Raw genomic sequence first — 15,940 nt, forward strand, 5'->3', positions numbered from 1 at the left:
AAAATGTAGCGGTCTACGTTGTCATACGCTCCTGCAATGTCTAAAAAGGCCACATATAACGGTCTGCTTTCTACTCTTGATATTTCAATACACTGAGTAAGAACAAATAAGTTATCATCCAAATGCCTACCTATTCTGAAGCCATCCTGAAGTTCTTCCAAAATGCCATTATTCTCTGCCCATGCTTGCAGATTTAATTTGATTGCCTGCAATGCTAGCCTGTATATTACCGAGGTAATGGTCAACGGTTTATACGAGTGAATTCTATCTTTCTCCACCTTACCTTTATAAATTAAATTCATTCTACTTTGTCGCCCACTGTCTGGCATTATTCTATTTTTTAATGTTTCTTCCACTGCTTTCACCATAGCTTCCTTGCTTTTTGGTCCTAGTTCATTCATCAGCCTAACGGGAACCTCGTCTGGCCCTGTGGATGTGCGCTTAGGAATTTTCTCTTCGGCTTTCTTCCAGTTGAAATTTGTCAGCACCAGCTCCTGTTCCATCTGGTTCTCTTTCATGGTCTTTTTTTCTTCAACTACAACCTCGTCATTGCCTTGGAAAGATTCGGCTGTTATTTTTCGGATGTAATTTAATGCCGCTTCCCCTTCCAATTTGTTTCCATCTTCGTCTAGGATATGATGTATTGTTGTTGACTTCCTGCGTAATAATTTTATGTGGTTCCAAAATACTCTAGGTGCGGCCGTCTTTTTCTCACGTATTTCTGACAACCAGCGTTCACTTTCACCTTTTTTCCTTTGCTTGCACCAGTATTTGAACCACAGACTTTTTCTCCCGGTATATTTCCCATTTACTGGCTACTTCATCCTGCGGCAACTGCGCCTTCTTTGCCTGCCTGTGCTCTCGGGTTGCTTTCTGTCACTAGGCTTGAGGATTGGGCGAGTTGATATTGCATTCTAAAACTTGTACAGCGCAACATAGAAAGGAAGGAACGAGCCGAGCCAGCCATATATAAAGGAACAGAGCGCTTTCTGTCGTTCGGCGGTCGCTTCTCGTATCTCCCTGTTCTACCAGCTTCTTGGTTTCTTTTTTCCTTTCTAACGAACATGTTGTTTCTCTTCCCGTATTTCTGTCGTTATTAGACTTAGAAACTCACTATATTCCCGCTCCTTGCTTGGCCATTTGCCAAGTTCTTCCTCGACTCTAGTGACTGTATTTGCTATTTGTTCAGCGTTCAAATTTGGACTGGCCATTTTGCACTCCTTGCTCTCTTTCCCAACTACATATCCCATTTTCAAAACGATACGTTTATCGTCACTCACTATGCTGCTATACCCTTCCTCATCAATAACCATTTCTCTCAACTTATCATGAATTCCTTCTCTCATCAGACAGTAATCAATAGTCGTTGCCGGTTTCCCACTTCCCACGTGATCTGCCCTTCACACTTAGGCCCTGTGTTCACGATAACGAGGTTATGTTGCTCACAAAGGTCAAGCATTGACTTCCCATTGTTGTCGGCCTAGCCACCTAAATCCTGTATGTGAGCATTCATGTCACCTAATAGGATAATTTCGGCATCACTCCCGAAACCCTTAATATCAGCACTTTTGCATTCGACTAACTCTTTACTCTTCTCTGTGCAATTATTTCCGGTCAGCAAATACGTAAGGCCCATCCAAGTTTCTTTTTCCCACTCATCGTACCTGATAACCAAAGATGCTCTTGACATTTTGAGTTTACTCATTTCCATTTGGCTCCCTGATGGATGAGCATTCCGACTGCCCCTCCCTTTCTTTCCGACTTAGTTCTGTTGCACCCTTCCCAAACATAATTCTCAATCACTGGCGACTCTTCAGAGTCTCCAAGGTGCGTTTCTCTAACCGCATAAACCCCTATTTGTTCTCTATTTAACTGCTCCTCAATCTCTGCCCACTTTTCCTTTCTTCTGCCGCCCTGCATGTTTATGTAGCATATTACATGGCGAGCTCTCTTTGTTGCTTTCCTCCTTTTTCTGTTATTGACGGCGACGCTATTCTGAGGTTCCCTTAGGGGATCTTCTTCATTACTACCTATTCTGGCCTCCTGAGCGCCCATGGCCCTCCTAAAAAAGCAACAGCGCGACCACCAAGTCGCCAGCCCACTTCTCGTGCAAGCCTGTAATTGAAGTGGATCCTGTCTCGTTGAAAACCACCACACCTTCTCACTTCCCTGTTTACTTCGACCACCTCGAAGCCTTTCTCTCGGTTCATTTTCCCTATCGCCTCATTAGCAGCTACTACTGCTCTTTGTACGTCACTGTCACATACAGGCACCTCCGGCACCGTGCACACCACGATCTGCACCTGAGAGGATAGCTCGCGCAAGTCGTCCACCCCCTTCGCCAAGCGCTGGGCTAGTCCTGTCCCTTTCCTGTTTAGGACGTCATTTAGCCCACCTGCTACTATGACGAGGTTGCACACGTGGGCATTTCCCGCGAGCTTTGCTTTTGCTCGCTCCATCACAGAACCTACTGTCCGCCCCGGAAATGTCCCTACCGCCACTCTTTTATCGCATTTCATCCTCTCCTAGCCAGGTTTGAGTCACCGGCGATAATCACCATTTCACTCTCTCCTACATCTATCTGCTTCCCTTTGTGCTTTTCCGCGTGATTCGGACTCGACAAGGGGCACTGACCCATGTGCTCCTGCTTGTCTCGCGTGGCGGCCTCAAAGTAGATGCCGCTCTTTCCTGCTATCCACTCACCACGTTGCACGCATTCCACGTACTTTGCCGGCACTCCCTCTCCTGTCACGTCGGGGGACTGCGCTCTATTGTTACGACCATTCTCGTTCACAATGGCGGCCCTGTTGAGCTTTTCCTTGGCTGCTTCAAGTCGGCTGCTTCAACGGATGGATGGATGGATGTTATGAGCGTCCCCTTTGGAACGAGGTGGTGGGTTGCGCCACCAAGCTCTTGCTATTATACTGCCTAATGTCCTACCTAGGTTAAACAAGAAAAAAGAAAAGAAAAACACTATGAACTCCCACAACCAAATTTTTTGATCCCCTATTGCGAACTTTGCTTTTGTACGTCTCCGCTTTTTGTCGGAGCGTAGGTTAGGGCGTAGGTTAGGGCGCACGAAAAGGGACGAAAGACAGTGGCGAAACGAGGACTACGTTTCCCTACTTTTTTTCCACCAATCTTCCAATCGTCTCTTACAAATCTCTATTGCGGTCATATTTACTTTTCCACTGCTCTCGTTGAACCCAAGGGCTTCAAGGAGGCCAGTGGTGCCTAATTCTACTGTTGGGCAGACGTCTTCACATTCTAATAAAACATGCTCCATAGTTTCCCTAGCTTTACCGCAGCAAGCACATGCTTCTTCTTCCTTTTTATATCCCGCTTTATAGGTGCGTGTTCTAAGGCATCTCGATCTCGCTTCGAATAGCAATGAGCTTCCCTTTGAGTTATCATAAATTGTTTCTTTCCTGATTTCGTTTTTTCCTCTTAAGTAGTTACTCATGGCTGGGTTCCTTTCCATTGCCGCCACCCATGAGATTATTTCAGCCTCTCTGACCTTCCGCTTGACGTTCTTTTTTGCTGTATTGCCCACCTTACAGGCCGCATACTTGCTGGTAAGCTTCCTAGTCCTTTTCCTCCACTAAACCGCATCATAAAGCAGCGCCCTCGAACGCGCTCCCTCTGAGTTAGAACGAAATAAAGAAAATAAGGAAGAAAAAAAAAGACATCGTGATAGAGCTAGTGGTTCCTTACCTCCCGCGCTTCGGCTGAAGTAACACGTCGCGTTCGCTGTTAGTTGGAAACAAGCTGTAATAGCTCTTGTCTTAGCGTAGATAAAGTGCACGGACCTATGTTTTTTTTTTTTTTTTGCCATTAAGCCTATCACCACAAAAGCGTATTGACAACGTCAGTGCAAAGGTTTAAAGGTGCGTTTTGTATCATCCCAGTCGCCACGTATTTCTATATGAGCAGAAGGAAAACATGATCCTTGCCTTGGGAGCTGCAAATGGCAACAGGACGAAGGCCGCAAATACATATCAGTCATGGAAGTGTTGCGGTAGACCAAATGCACCGGCTATCATCAGAAATTATGAAAACCTGAGACAAACCGGTAGCTTCCAGAAACATCGGCGGAGGACTAAATTTTTGAGTCCGAGCCTACGCACGGATGCTCTAGCATTGATGGCCTCAAACCCTCATGCTAGCGTGCGGGACGTGGGCGCCCAGGTACCAATTTCCAAGTCATCAGTTTGGAAGATTCTCAATCATTTGGCCTTTCACCCGTACCACCTTAACCAGCAACAGTGCTTGGAAGATAAGGACCTACAGAATCGTCTAGATTTCTAGAATCGGGTCCTCACAAAAGCCGGGCTTTCTGAGCAACATCACGCGCACAGAGGAGGCCAATTCTTGCAGGAACGCCTAGGTAAATTTGCATAATGCACACTATTGGAGGAACTCCAATCCACGCTGTTGTGTTGTGCAGAATTTACGCCGGTGCTATATTCGGTCCATCTTCGATCCCACAGTGAATGGTCAGCGTTACGTGGACGAAATTCTTGAAGGAGTGCTCGATGAGCTTGTCAGCGTAGTCCCGCTGTCACGTCTTCCACTTCCGTAGTATCAGCAAGATGGGGCGCCAGCACACAGCAGCAGCCAAACACAAAAACTGACTGGATACGACTTTTCATGCACCATTGATTTGAATGCACGGGTCTTTAAATTGGCCGGCTAGGTCACCTGACCTCTCTCCACTAGATTTCTTTCTTGGTGAATGACCGTGTTTATATGATCGAGACGATGACATCAGATGAGCTCGAAGCAAGGATAGCGGATGTCTGCCGTAGAATTCCAGGGTCAGTCATCAAGAAAGCCACTAAATAGGTGATAAAGCGGACTCAGTACTGCGTAGCTGCAGAAGGATACCTATCCGAACACGTCCTCTAAGCAGCAGCTGGTGTACAACGGCGCTTACGAATTTATAGATAATAAGGGCACACCGAAATCTGATGTTTCTTTTTTATAATTTTTTTCCGTGTAGACGTCTCGATTGCCTATTCGGCTCATTTAGAAGTTGTACATTAACTTTCTTGAACGCATCGGTTTTGCCTTTTCTGTATACGTGGGTCGCTTTCCGGTCTCTTTATTTCGGTTTTATTTTATTTTTGTGAACCTGTTTTTGCAGCAGGTATACACTCTCATGAAAAATAAAGCAGTCACTTTAATTTGGCTGTGTTCCCAAGCGAGTTTCTGGCACGAAATATAGCCATATAGCTAATGCTGTGCGAGCATAGCCGGGATGTTGAAATATTATCTTATTGAAATATATCTTATTGCATTGTTTTTCGCGTTTCGTGCGTGGTCAGAGCGGCGTTTCAGCCACGTTATCAAGAGGCTTTTCTTATCAATGTGATCATTTGGCCTTGAGAGACGGATAATAAGTGTGACGTAGAAATGAGAGGAAGGAATAGCTGCGAAGCCGCGAAACCTGCTGTTGGTGCTCCTTCCGTACCATTATCAAGGTGATGCGCTGTCTCTTCGGCTTTGCGACAGGCAGAGCAGTTGATTTCAATCAGCTTATTTGAAGGCGTTGCTTTATGACGCGGGTGGGAGCGCAGTCACGTGGTATTTTTCGTATTTCGTGAGGTTTCTTTGCCAGTCGGAAAGAAATGTACGCAATTAGTACGTCGCTGAAAGCACCATAGTGAGATGTCATTTGGGAGTGCCTACAGATGCCTCATTGACACTGTGATAATCAGGACAGACTTCTCGAGTTAGATAACTAATTGAAATGGCCTAATTAAATATAATGTATGCAGTAATGAAATAATTACTGGCGGCTTTTCCCCTGCACTGAAAACAATATCCACTAGGTTTTCTTCGAGTAAGTCTTCTTGCATGATAGTTGGGGCACCCTGTATAATTCACTCAGTAGCCGAAATGAGGCCAAGCCGGATTCACTCGAAATCAGAATCAACAGCAGTCATGCGCAGTACCGCTTATACTCGGACTCACAGAAAAAAAAAAAGAGGGGGGAGACAGAGAGAGGGAGAGTCTGTAGTTTCTCCGGAAAGGCGAAACAGTATTAGTGATAGCCAAACATACGACAAGTACACGAAGGAAGATTACACTTCCGAGAGACGCCCGATTATTGGTGGTGCGAGAGGACTCAGGCTGTGAAATTGAACTGCCTCCTACTATGAGGTCTTCTAAATGCTCATATAAAGCCGTCACTTGAGTGAACAATTCTTCCATATCACACGAAGTCCCTTCAAGAGCAACTGTTAACTGTTTATATATATATATGGGGTTCGGAAAGCTCGTCCCCCCCCCCTCCCCGGAAAAATGAAAACCTTTCGCCTATGCATTGTCCAAAGCGCTTCTTGACCATGTGCAACTTTCCGTGCCGCAAAAGTATACCAGGCAGCATTCCGCGCTTTCTGCGCGGCCTTGTTGCACTAGAGACTGTCCTATGTCTCGACTCTGAAAAACACATGTAATAAGTATTCTGCCTGTATTTACATATTCCAGAGTTCATTTCCTGTGTTTTATATATACAGGGTTTTTTTTTTAGCTGCACCAAATTTTTTAAATATTGCCTGTGACAGATAGCACAATTCTGACCATTGATCTGAATTACCCGATGAGGCGGCCGTTACTTCTGCTTAACATAGTAATTAATTATTTTACGGCACATATTTTCTTCTACGAATTGTAGCTAGTGAGATTGCAAGGCCACTTGGAACGAATTCCCAGGACTGCACCAGTTTCGAGGAATTCATTTTCAAAGTGGGGGGGTCCGACGAAATTCATTGGTGTTTCAGTTACTTTTGTGCTTCAATGCGAAAAACAGCATTTTATAAAGAAGTAAATTTCGTCAGAACGCCAATGCATTTCGTCGGACCCCCCCCCCCCCCCCCCCCGCTTTGAAAATTAATTTCTCGAAACTGGTGCAGCGTTGAGAATTCGTTACAGCGGCTATAATTCGTAGATTGAAATATATGCCGTAAAGTAATTAAATTAAAAGTTAATTAGAGTAATTATGTTAACCAAACAATGAAGCATTTTTATTTCTCGTAGAAGTAATGACCGCCTCATCGATGTTGTGAATTTCAGGGGTCCGTGCGGCCAACGAAAGTTCCATGGATGGTGCCGTGCCAGGTGCAAGGAGAAAGAAGGGTTCCGAGCGACGTTGAAGAGAATAAAAAAAAAAGATTATATTCAGAAAAAGTACATGGTTCACCTTTACAATACGGCTCCAACTATCGGAGCACATTACATTCTAGAGTCTTTGCATGTTCGAGCATGTCTTTTCACGGCCGTCCGGATCCGCTTTTTATACCGTTGATTTCCCTCGTTCCCTCGTCGAGGAAATTCACTGGCCAACCACAAACCTTGAATCGTTCACCACCTCCCGTTCTCTATCGCCTCCATCGTTGCCCAACCAACATGTCTCCAACGTGGTGCACGTGTATACAACGTGGTGCTCCTGTCTCCGACGTGGTGCACCTGTCTCCAACGTGGCACAATACGAGGCAACCTCGTGGCAAACCGTGAACCCGCCGTTGATTTTCCCGGGAGTCACTGACAATGACCCTGTCATCGATCAGTGACCTCTTCGTAACGGTCAGGAGGGCGACGCTGCTGTCTTGAAGCGAAGTGAATGATGAGGCGTGAACATCAACCGTGACAGCTGCATGACGCTAGTGGAGCACCCTTTGTTCTGGGGAATCGTGTGGTCTCCAGCTAGCGGTGCTCCACCGAGAGTCACCTAGACCACTGCGTGGATCTGAGGATCCGAGCCCCTCACGGGGACGATCAGCTCAGCCGCGTGTGTAGCCTGTGCCCGAAGCGGACGCTCGTTTGGTCTCCACTGGGAGCGAGGCAGAGCGCCGCAAGGAGAAGGCCCAAAGTACAAGGAAGGCGTTTATTCGACGACTACATCGGCGTTTATTGTAACTGTTACACCCGTATCGGCGAGGGGCCAGTGAGCCGAAGCTCCCGCAAATCAAGGGTGGCACTGAGTATAAGAAAAACCTGTAACACGCCGCTATACGGGAGGATGGCTCCCAGCGACCGTGCTACCAGGGCAACGTTCCTTCAGCTCGGTGTAGCCTCCGAGGGCGACTCGGTGCAGTACTACCGCGCACGTGAAGTGAGCCGCGTCTCTTTGGCTGGGCCTTCAGAAAAGGAGCAGCGAATAGGTGTGCACCCGCCTCGGGTCGAGAACCTTCGGCAAAGGCGACCAGCCAAAGGGGGTGACCGGGAGAATCGGAATTCAGTACGCACCGTGTCGCTGTCCGAGAGCTTCTCCCCGCGTTCCCACTACCCGGTCGGCTCCAGCCGCCAGGAGAGAGAATGCGGGTTCCCACCCAAACAGACCAATCGGGTGAGCCTCTGGACCATTCGGGGGCGGACAGCAGCAAGTGGTCCCGCTGCTGTTCGGCGCCCTCTGAGGAACGAGAGAGAGGGAAAGCGGTGGCCCGCGCGCGCAAAGTTCGAAAGCCACCTCGCCGCGATGTGACTCCTATGCCCAAAACGTGCTGCGCTATGGCGCCGCAACGAAATGGGCAACGCAGTCCTCATACTCTTATCCTAAACTGCCCTCCCACCGGTCTGACGTGGGCCGACTAGCGGGGCGCGTGAAAACCTTAGCTCAGCCCGAACAAATCTTTAATAATATTGTTACGTAGGAAGACGCAGATGAAAAGCTAAATACAAGTATATTTACAAGAAAATACGCCGCGCTTGGCCAAGAGGCAACAGCCTGCGCTAGCCTCTAATCGTCGTCGTCGTCTTCACACTGCTCGCCTCTTCGTGATCGCAAATCGTGTTCCGTAGCAATATTCCCTAAACCGTGCGATGCATGTCTAAACTAAAATAACCATGGGAAAAATAATTACCGATGCATACATAAACACGACAAGAAGCCATTTCATAAAACTGCATCCGCATGTTATTCTTATTGCCTTCACAAATCGTGGCATACACAAAAGGCAAAACGCACACAAAGAAACAAACAAACAAAAACAGCACAAAGGAGCGGGGAGAAACGACAATAATGCTCGACACCAACAAAGACTAAATACGGTTACACACACAAACGCATATATGATTGTAAAGGTTAAACTCACGACAACAACAATAACAAAAATAATAAAAACGGCAAGAGCAAGAAAAACAGCCCTCACGGGAGTCCCATATGGTTATATGCGCGCAGGCGTTCCCCTGCCCCCTCCTTCCGCGCAACACCGGGTCACGGCCACGAAACCAGGTTATGAAGAACTTTGCGTATGGGCGTCTGTCTCAAATAATGCTGGATGAAAATTGCGTATTCGGTGCTCGTCGCCGCTCTCACAATATGGGCAACGTTTTCTGTACAGTAGAGAGCGAGACGAAAACGGTTGCCGAAACGGAAGCATTTCGCTCCTAACATATCTGCAAAGTAGAGACTTGGGACATTCTTAATACACATGCACCCACCCAGAAAGCTACCCACCTGCCTCCTCAAGCTATAACGCTCAAACTGAGCAACATGACGATTCGTTCGTAGCGCTCTGTGAACAACAGACCGTCAACGGCAAGCGTGCTTTCGCGCAGAACACCCGAGTATGCCAGGCGGTATGTGCAATAGCAGAAGTGAGGGACTACCGCGAAATATTTCCAGTGAAAGTTTTCAGGTTTCTGCTATGTACTCGCATTGGGAAATCATTTAAACTGCGAGATAGGTTCCGGTTCACTGCCCCTTGAGCACGAGGCACTTCTGCACTAGCACGCTTTGACGTCCAACGTCAGCCTCTTCGGAGCGCCCTCGGCCAACTGGTTCAGGTCGAAGACTCTTGACAGAAGCGAATATTCTAGGTGCTTGGCCTCATCCATAATCAACCCAGAAAGCTACGAGTGTCTTCGTGACTTTTTAAAAAATGAACGTACCCAAAAAGCGCTTCTGTGCAAGTGAATCTCTCTCCTTTGTCTTTTTTTCCGGTTAATTCCTTATCACCTCTCCCCCGTGCAGGGTATTAGATTCGTCGGACGATCCCACCGCTGTCAACCAGATGTAGGAGTTGTCGGACGATCCCACCGCTGCCACCAGTTATTAGATTCGTCGGACGATCCCACCGCTGCCACCAGTTATTGGATTTGGCGGTCGTAGTTGTAGGAAGGATCTGAGGAACTTGGGGCGACAGGACTAGACAAGCAGGATTTATTTACATAATTTACAGTTGAAACAAGACATACATCGACAGTCTAGCGTGACTCCCAAATGGAGCCCGCAAGACGAAGCATACAGCTCACGAGTACATTGACGAGCACAGAGCACGACGACGAGCACACCCTAGCAGCCGACAACAGCCGCTTATAACCACTGCGTTCGACGTCATCGTTCGACGTCATTGTAGAAAGTCCTCGTGGTCGCCTTTGAGAGAAGGGGGTAGGGGTTTTACACACCCACATGCCGCACAGGTTTCAGTGCTTTCTCCGAGGACCGACGACCTTTGCAGCGCAGTCGTCGTGGTATCCATTGTCTGGCGTCCCCGTAGTCAGGTGGTCAAGCCCGACCCCAGCCGGCGCCTCTAAATTCCAGAGCTGCCTTTCTCCTCTTGTCGCCACGTGTGTCGGCAGACTGTGACGAATCCTGGGGCCCCCGTACCGCAAAGAGACCATGACAACCCAGCAAATTAACCAACAATGCACGGGGCGCCAAACGTGGCCAACCCTGCTGTCGACACCGATCCTCCAAACGCGGCGCAAGGTCGGTTAGCGTTGTCCTCGCTCGTTCTCTGAAGGGCGCCGCCTCCGCGGGTCGGTCGAAGCACGTGCAGCGGGCTGAAATAGCCGGCACGTTGCCACCCCGGCCGGCCATTCCTAACAAGGGTAGCAAGCCGAATGTCCGTCTGTCGAACCTTCTTGCCGTGTTTCTCTCTCTCTCTCCCTCCCTACTAGTGAACCAGTTGTCAAGCCGCTGAAACCACGTCCTGCACAGACGGCAGCGACCTTCGTCTGCAACCTCGTGCATTTTGATAGGGAAATGAAGTTGATTTATTTATTCTAAGCAAACTGCCGGAAAGTCTCCTATTGAGCGAATTTTGGGAGACATTAAACTTGAACGCATGCTGTAGCGTGAGCGGCTGCTTTGAATATGCCGTTTTGAGGATACTCCTACTGACCGCAGCCCATGGGGTATCATTATTCGTACAAACGCATTGATCCATCGTTTTAATTAAAGGAGAAAAAAAGAATCTACTTGTACGAGGCGGCGTTTCACCCAATAACAGCGCATTATTAGCCCAATATAGAAGAACCTATAGCTGGGCTAGTCGGTAATCAGCACGCACTCACACACACGTAAACACCCTAGGAGGTGCGGCGGGGCACTTTTCATGGGTGTTCGTGTGTGTGTATGCGTATATAAGGGCGTTTTCTAGCGCTAATAAATTAAAAGAAAAAAAAAAGACCACCCCTTCCAGTCCGTGAAGATGGCCGAACAGCGAAGCTCTGTTAGTTACGCCGAGTGTTACACCATGCAAGTCAAACTTCGCAAGCAGTCTATATTATAAATATTTTGTTTCACCATTCTTTCACCTCATTTTCGCTTTTGCGTGCTTTGCGTGGTGAGCATGCTTTAGGAGTGCTTTTTTTTCAATTCTCCCCCTCTCCCCCCCCCCCCCTTTTTTTTTTGCGCGTGAGGTTTTTGTCTAGGTGGTGATTTACATGGCGCAGCTCGGGGTCGACCTCCCCGCTACTGTTTAAACTCGGCATCTCTGGCGCGCAGCTCGGGGTCGGCCCTACGACAACGAGCCCATTCACGAGCCAACTCTCACTGACGCTCGCGGTAGGCAGCTTCTTCCTCAGGAGTACGCACTACTCGTGGTCTTCCCTTAGTTGTAGCTGGGATGGAATGTGCGGAACAACTAATCCAAAGCTCCGTATATTGGGCGCAAGGCTCACCACTGGAGATGCGGACACTTCAATCGTTTTGACGATTGGCTGCATTGCTTTGACTCTAATCATTCAACGTGAAAGGTAGCCTTGAGGAACGCGAGCTTGCCAGTCTAACTGTGGTATTAGCCACAATGTGTCCCACTAGCGCCACGAGTCCGAGGACTGAAGCCATGGTTGCGTTATTCGGCCTGTCGCTTAAACGCCTCTTCGCGCACGCTGATCTGCTATGGTGGCCTGCTTTTTTATTTTCAAGAGGGGGTTGGGAGGTGGGAAGGGGCTCCGAAAGCGCAGTAGTAGGGGGAAGGGAGATAGAAGTGGGAGGGAGAGGGGGAAAGTAGGAAGTGTGGGGAGAGAAGGGCTATCCCGGAGCAAGTGGCACTCCGGGAGAAACCACGGCAGAGGTGAAGCACGAAGCTTCAAGCACTCCGCCGCACGTCATAAAGTGCAAGGCAAATGGCCATTCGGTAACAGCCAGAGGCTGCTCGGAGGGCGGCTGCCTCCTTGATCGCTCCATAGCGAGCTCAGTGAACACCCCCATAGAACGCAGAGATAGTGGCCCAAGCTCTGCTTTATGCTGATGTACAGAGGCATGTTTTGATGGTGTCTTTTCTGAGCTGCAACCTAGTCAAAAAAGAAGTTGCGACGAAGTTAGCGTTTCGCGTGAGAGCACGTGCGTTGAGGCCACCGATCATCGAGCGAAGTACGTGCTTGCCACGCGCGCTTACGGCTGTAAGGTGCATGCTCCCTTTCAGTCGGGGAAGGTGGTAGAACAGCGAAGCTGTGTTAGTTACATCGAGTGTTACACCATGCAAGTCAAACTTCGCAAGCAGTCTATATCGTAAACCTTTTGTTTCACCATTCTTTTACTTCATTTTCACTGTGGCGTACTTCGCGTGGCGAGCATGCTTTAGGAGTGCTTTATTTATTTAATTTTTTTTGCGGTTCCCTCAGTGAGAGGATCAAACCTTTATTTAAAGCAGTGACTTGTCAGTCGAGGTGGGAGGGTCCCTTATTCCAGGAACCCTCTGGCTTGGATCACCCTCCGGGCCCGGGCGACGAGTTCGCGCTGGTCGACCAGGTTCGGCTTGGAGATCGCAGCCTCCCACGTTTCAGCGAGGAGGTTTGGGTCTGGGTCTGCGTCTGCTGCTACTAGTTGTGCCGCTGTGATGGTTTCTCGGGTTTTCTTGCATTACAGTAGGAGGTGCGCCAGGCTGTCTGGCACGTTGCAGTGTGGACATGTTTAGCTGTATTGCGTCGGGTGGAAATGATGCAGTAAGCTTCCATGGGTAAAGTTATTGCTCTGGAGTCGCCTGTAGTCAGTGCCTTCGTTTCTCGTTAGTTTTGGATGTGGTGGAGGGTATACCCTGCGTCCAAGCCGATAGTGCTGCAGTAGTGCTTGATAAGTTAGCGGTATTGTTTTCGTTTCCTCCGCTGATTTGGGTGGGTGGGACATGCCTAGAATCTCGTGCGGGGAGGCCCGGTTGACGCTTGCGCGGGCCGCGGTGTGTGCCGCTTCATTCCCCTCGAGTCCCTCGTGTCCCGGAACCCACATGATGCAGGTGTAGGGGGGAGGAGTGTCGCCACGTTTCAGTATGTTGATTGCTTTTATGGAGATCCTGCCCTTCATGTAGGTACGTGCCGCTGTTTGAGAGTCGGTGAAGACCACTATGGCATCCTCGCTTGTATGGGTGGCGAGTGCTATAGCGGCCTCCTCAGCTGTGCCCGCGCGTTTGGCGAGAATTGTCGCCAACGCCAGTGTCGTACCCTTGTAGTCCGTGACGCTGATGGCGAAGGCATTTCGGCCCGGACACTTGGCTGCGTCCACGTAGCGCGCCTGCTGGTCGTTACGGTGCTTGTGTCTGATGGCGTTTACCCTGGCGAGCCACCTGCCTCTATGGTGTTCTAGATGCATGTTTCGAGGTATCTGAAGAACTTGTAGACATTCTCGGAGCTCCGACGTGATCTTTTCCTTACGTTCGCCATCGTGTTCTAGGTTGGTTACGTATCCTGTGTGTCGGAGGACTGCTCGGCCTGTGGTTGTGAGCTTGAGTCTCTCGATCTGGTTGATGAGGTGCGCTTCCGCGAGTTCTTCCCAGGAGTTGTGAACTCCCATGCGAAGCAATCGGTCAGTGGAGGCGGTTGTCGGCAGTCCTAGGGCGAGCTTCGTGGCCTTTCGTATTAGGAGGTTTAGCTTTTGTTTCTCGGTTGTCTTCAGCTTGAGGTAAGGAGTTCCGTATGTAATGCGGCTGTAAAGGAGTGCTTGTACCATTTGCAAGGTGTCGTGCTCTTTGAGGCCATTGCGACGATTGGCCACCCGTCGTATCAGATGAGTAAGCTGTGCCACGGTGTTGCGTAGCCTGGGGAGGGTGGCGGAGCCGGACCCGTCCTTGTGTATATGGACTCCGAGAATTCGAAGTGAGTCGACCTTCGGTATCGGGACTCCCTGAAGAAGGACTTATGGATCCGGTGCGTCGTGGCTTGGGGGCCGGCCCAGCGTACGTGCCCCGAGTACTAACAGTTCGGATTTATCCGGGGCGCAGTGGAGGCCGCAGGTGTTGAGGTACCGTTCGATGATGCTGACCGCCTCCTGAAGACGGGTCTCGTGTTCGCCCGTGCTCGCGCCTCTCGTGCACAGTGTGATATCATCTGCATAAAGAGCATGGAATATCCCTGGGACGGTGTCTAGGAGGCGGGGAAAATTGAGGAGGGCCACGTTGAAGAGGATCGAGTGGCGAGACTAACGAACCTTGTGGCGTACCCCTGTTAGGTAGGTGAAATGTCGTGCTTCGGAGGTTGGCAATCCCCACCGTGGCTGAACGGTTGGTGAGGAAAGCGCTCATGTAGGCGTATGTTTTGGCACCGCAGCCGATATCTTCTAGGTTACGGAGAATGACTTCGTGGCTCACGTTATCAAAGGCGCCCTTTACGTCTATATAGAGCTAGAATGGAAGACTTGCTGTGTTTGTTTAAATGGTCAAGAATATCTTCCTTTAGCTGGAAGAGGACTTCCTGCGTGGAGAGCATCTGGCGGAAGCCGAACATGGTGTGCGGATAGCGATCGTTTTTCTCGAGATGTGTGGTGAGCCGCTCGTTGACCATGTGTTCAAGCAGTTTCCCGGTGCAGGATGTAAGTGAGATGGGGCGGAGATTTGCGATGGAGATGGGTTTGTCTGGCTTGGGTACCATGGTTACCTCCGTGTGTTTCCAGGCTGTTGTTAGCTCGCCCTTAATCCAGCAGTCGTTATAGTACCGAAGGAGAGCCGTCAGCGCCCGATTGGGTAGCTGTCGAAGGCGCTTGTTGGCGACTCTGTCTTTGCCCGGGCTCGTATTGCGTGTTAGCCTAGAGAGGGCCGCCCGTAACTCTACCTGCGTGAAAGGCCGATCTAGCTCTTCGTTCGGCGCTCCTTGGTACTCCTTGGGGATGGAAAGGTTGGTAGCAGTGGTTTGTGGGTTAGCTGAGCCGTGTAGCTTCGTCTGAGTTCTTGGAGTAGGTGATCCTCTGTGCCGCCATAGTTGTGGATTAGTCGGTGAATTCTATGTCTTTGTTGGGTTTTGGTGTGGGTGTCGTCAACCAGGGCTCGAAGTATATGCCAAGTCTTCTTTGTGCTGAGGGTCCTTTGAAGTTGGTCGCAGAAAGATCGCCAGTTCTGACTCGCCAGCTGTTCAGCGTACTCCTGTGCCTGCATGCTTAATAAGGCAATTCGGCGCTGGAGTTTGCGGCTGAGCTTTTGGCGTCGCCATCGTTTGAGGAGCGATCGCCGAGCCTCCCAAAAGTGCAGTAGGTGATTATCGACCGCCGGATTGTCCTCGTCTAGTTGAATCGTCCTGGTGTGGCCGTCAGCCGCCCCTACGATACTGTTCAGAATGTCTTTGATGTGCGAATCGTTGTCAAGCTCATTCCTATACGCGTTCCAGTCAGTGTCGTGCCTTTCCTGTCTTGGGCGCGCGGCGAGATTGTTCAACCTCGATTTGAATTATGTGATGATCGCTCCCTAGCGTGTCCGGGAGTCGGGTCCACGTGGCCTTTCGCACGTCT

The sequence above is a fragment of the Dermacentor andersoni genome, chromosome 1, assembly GCF_023375885.2.
Source record: "Dermacentor andersoni chromosome 1, qqDerAnde1_hic_scaffold, whole genome shotgun sequence".
Taxonomy (NCBI): domain Eukaryota; kingdom Metazoa; phylum Arthropoda; class Arachnida; order Ixodida; family Ixodidae; genus Dermacentor; species Dermacentor andersoni.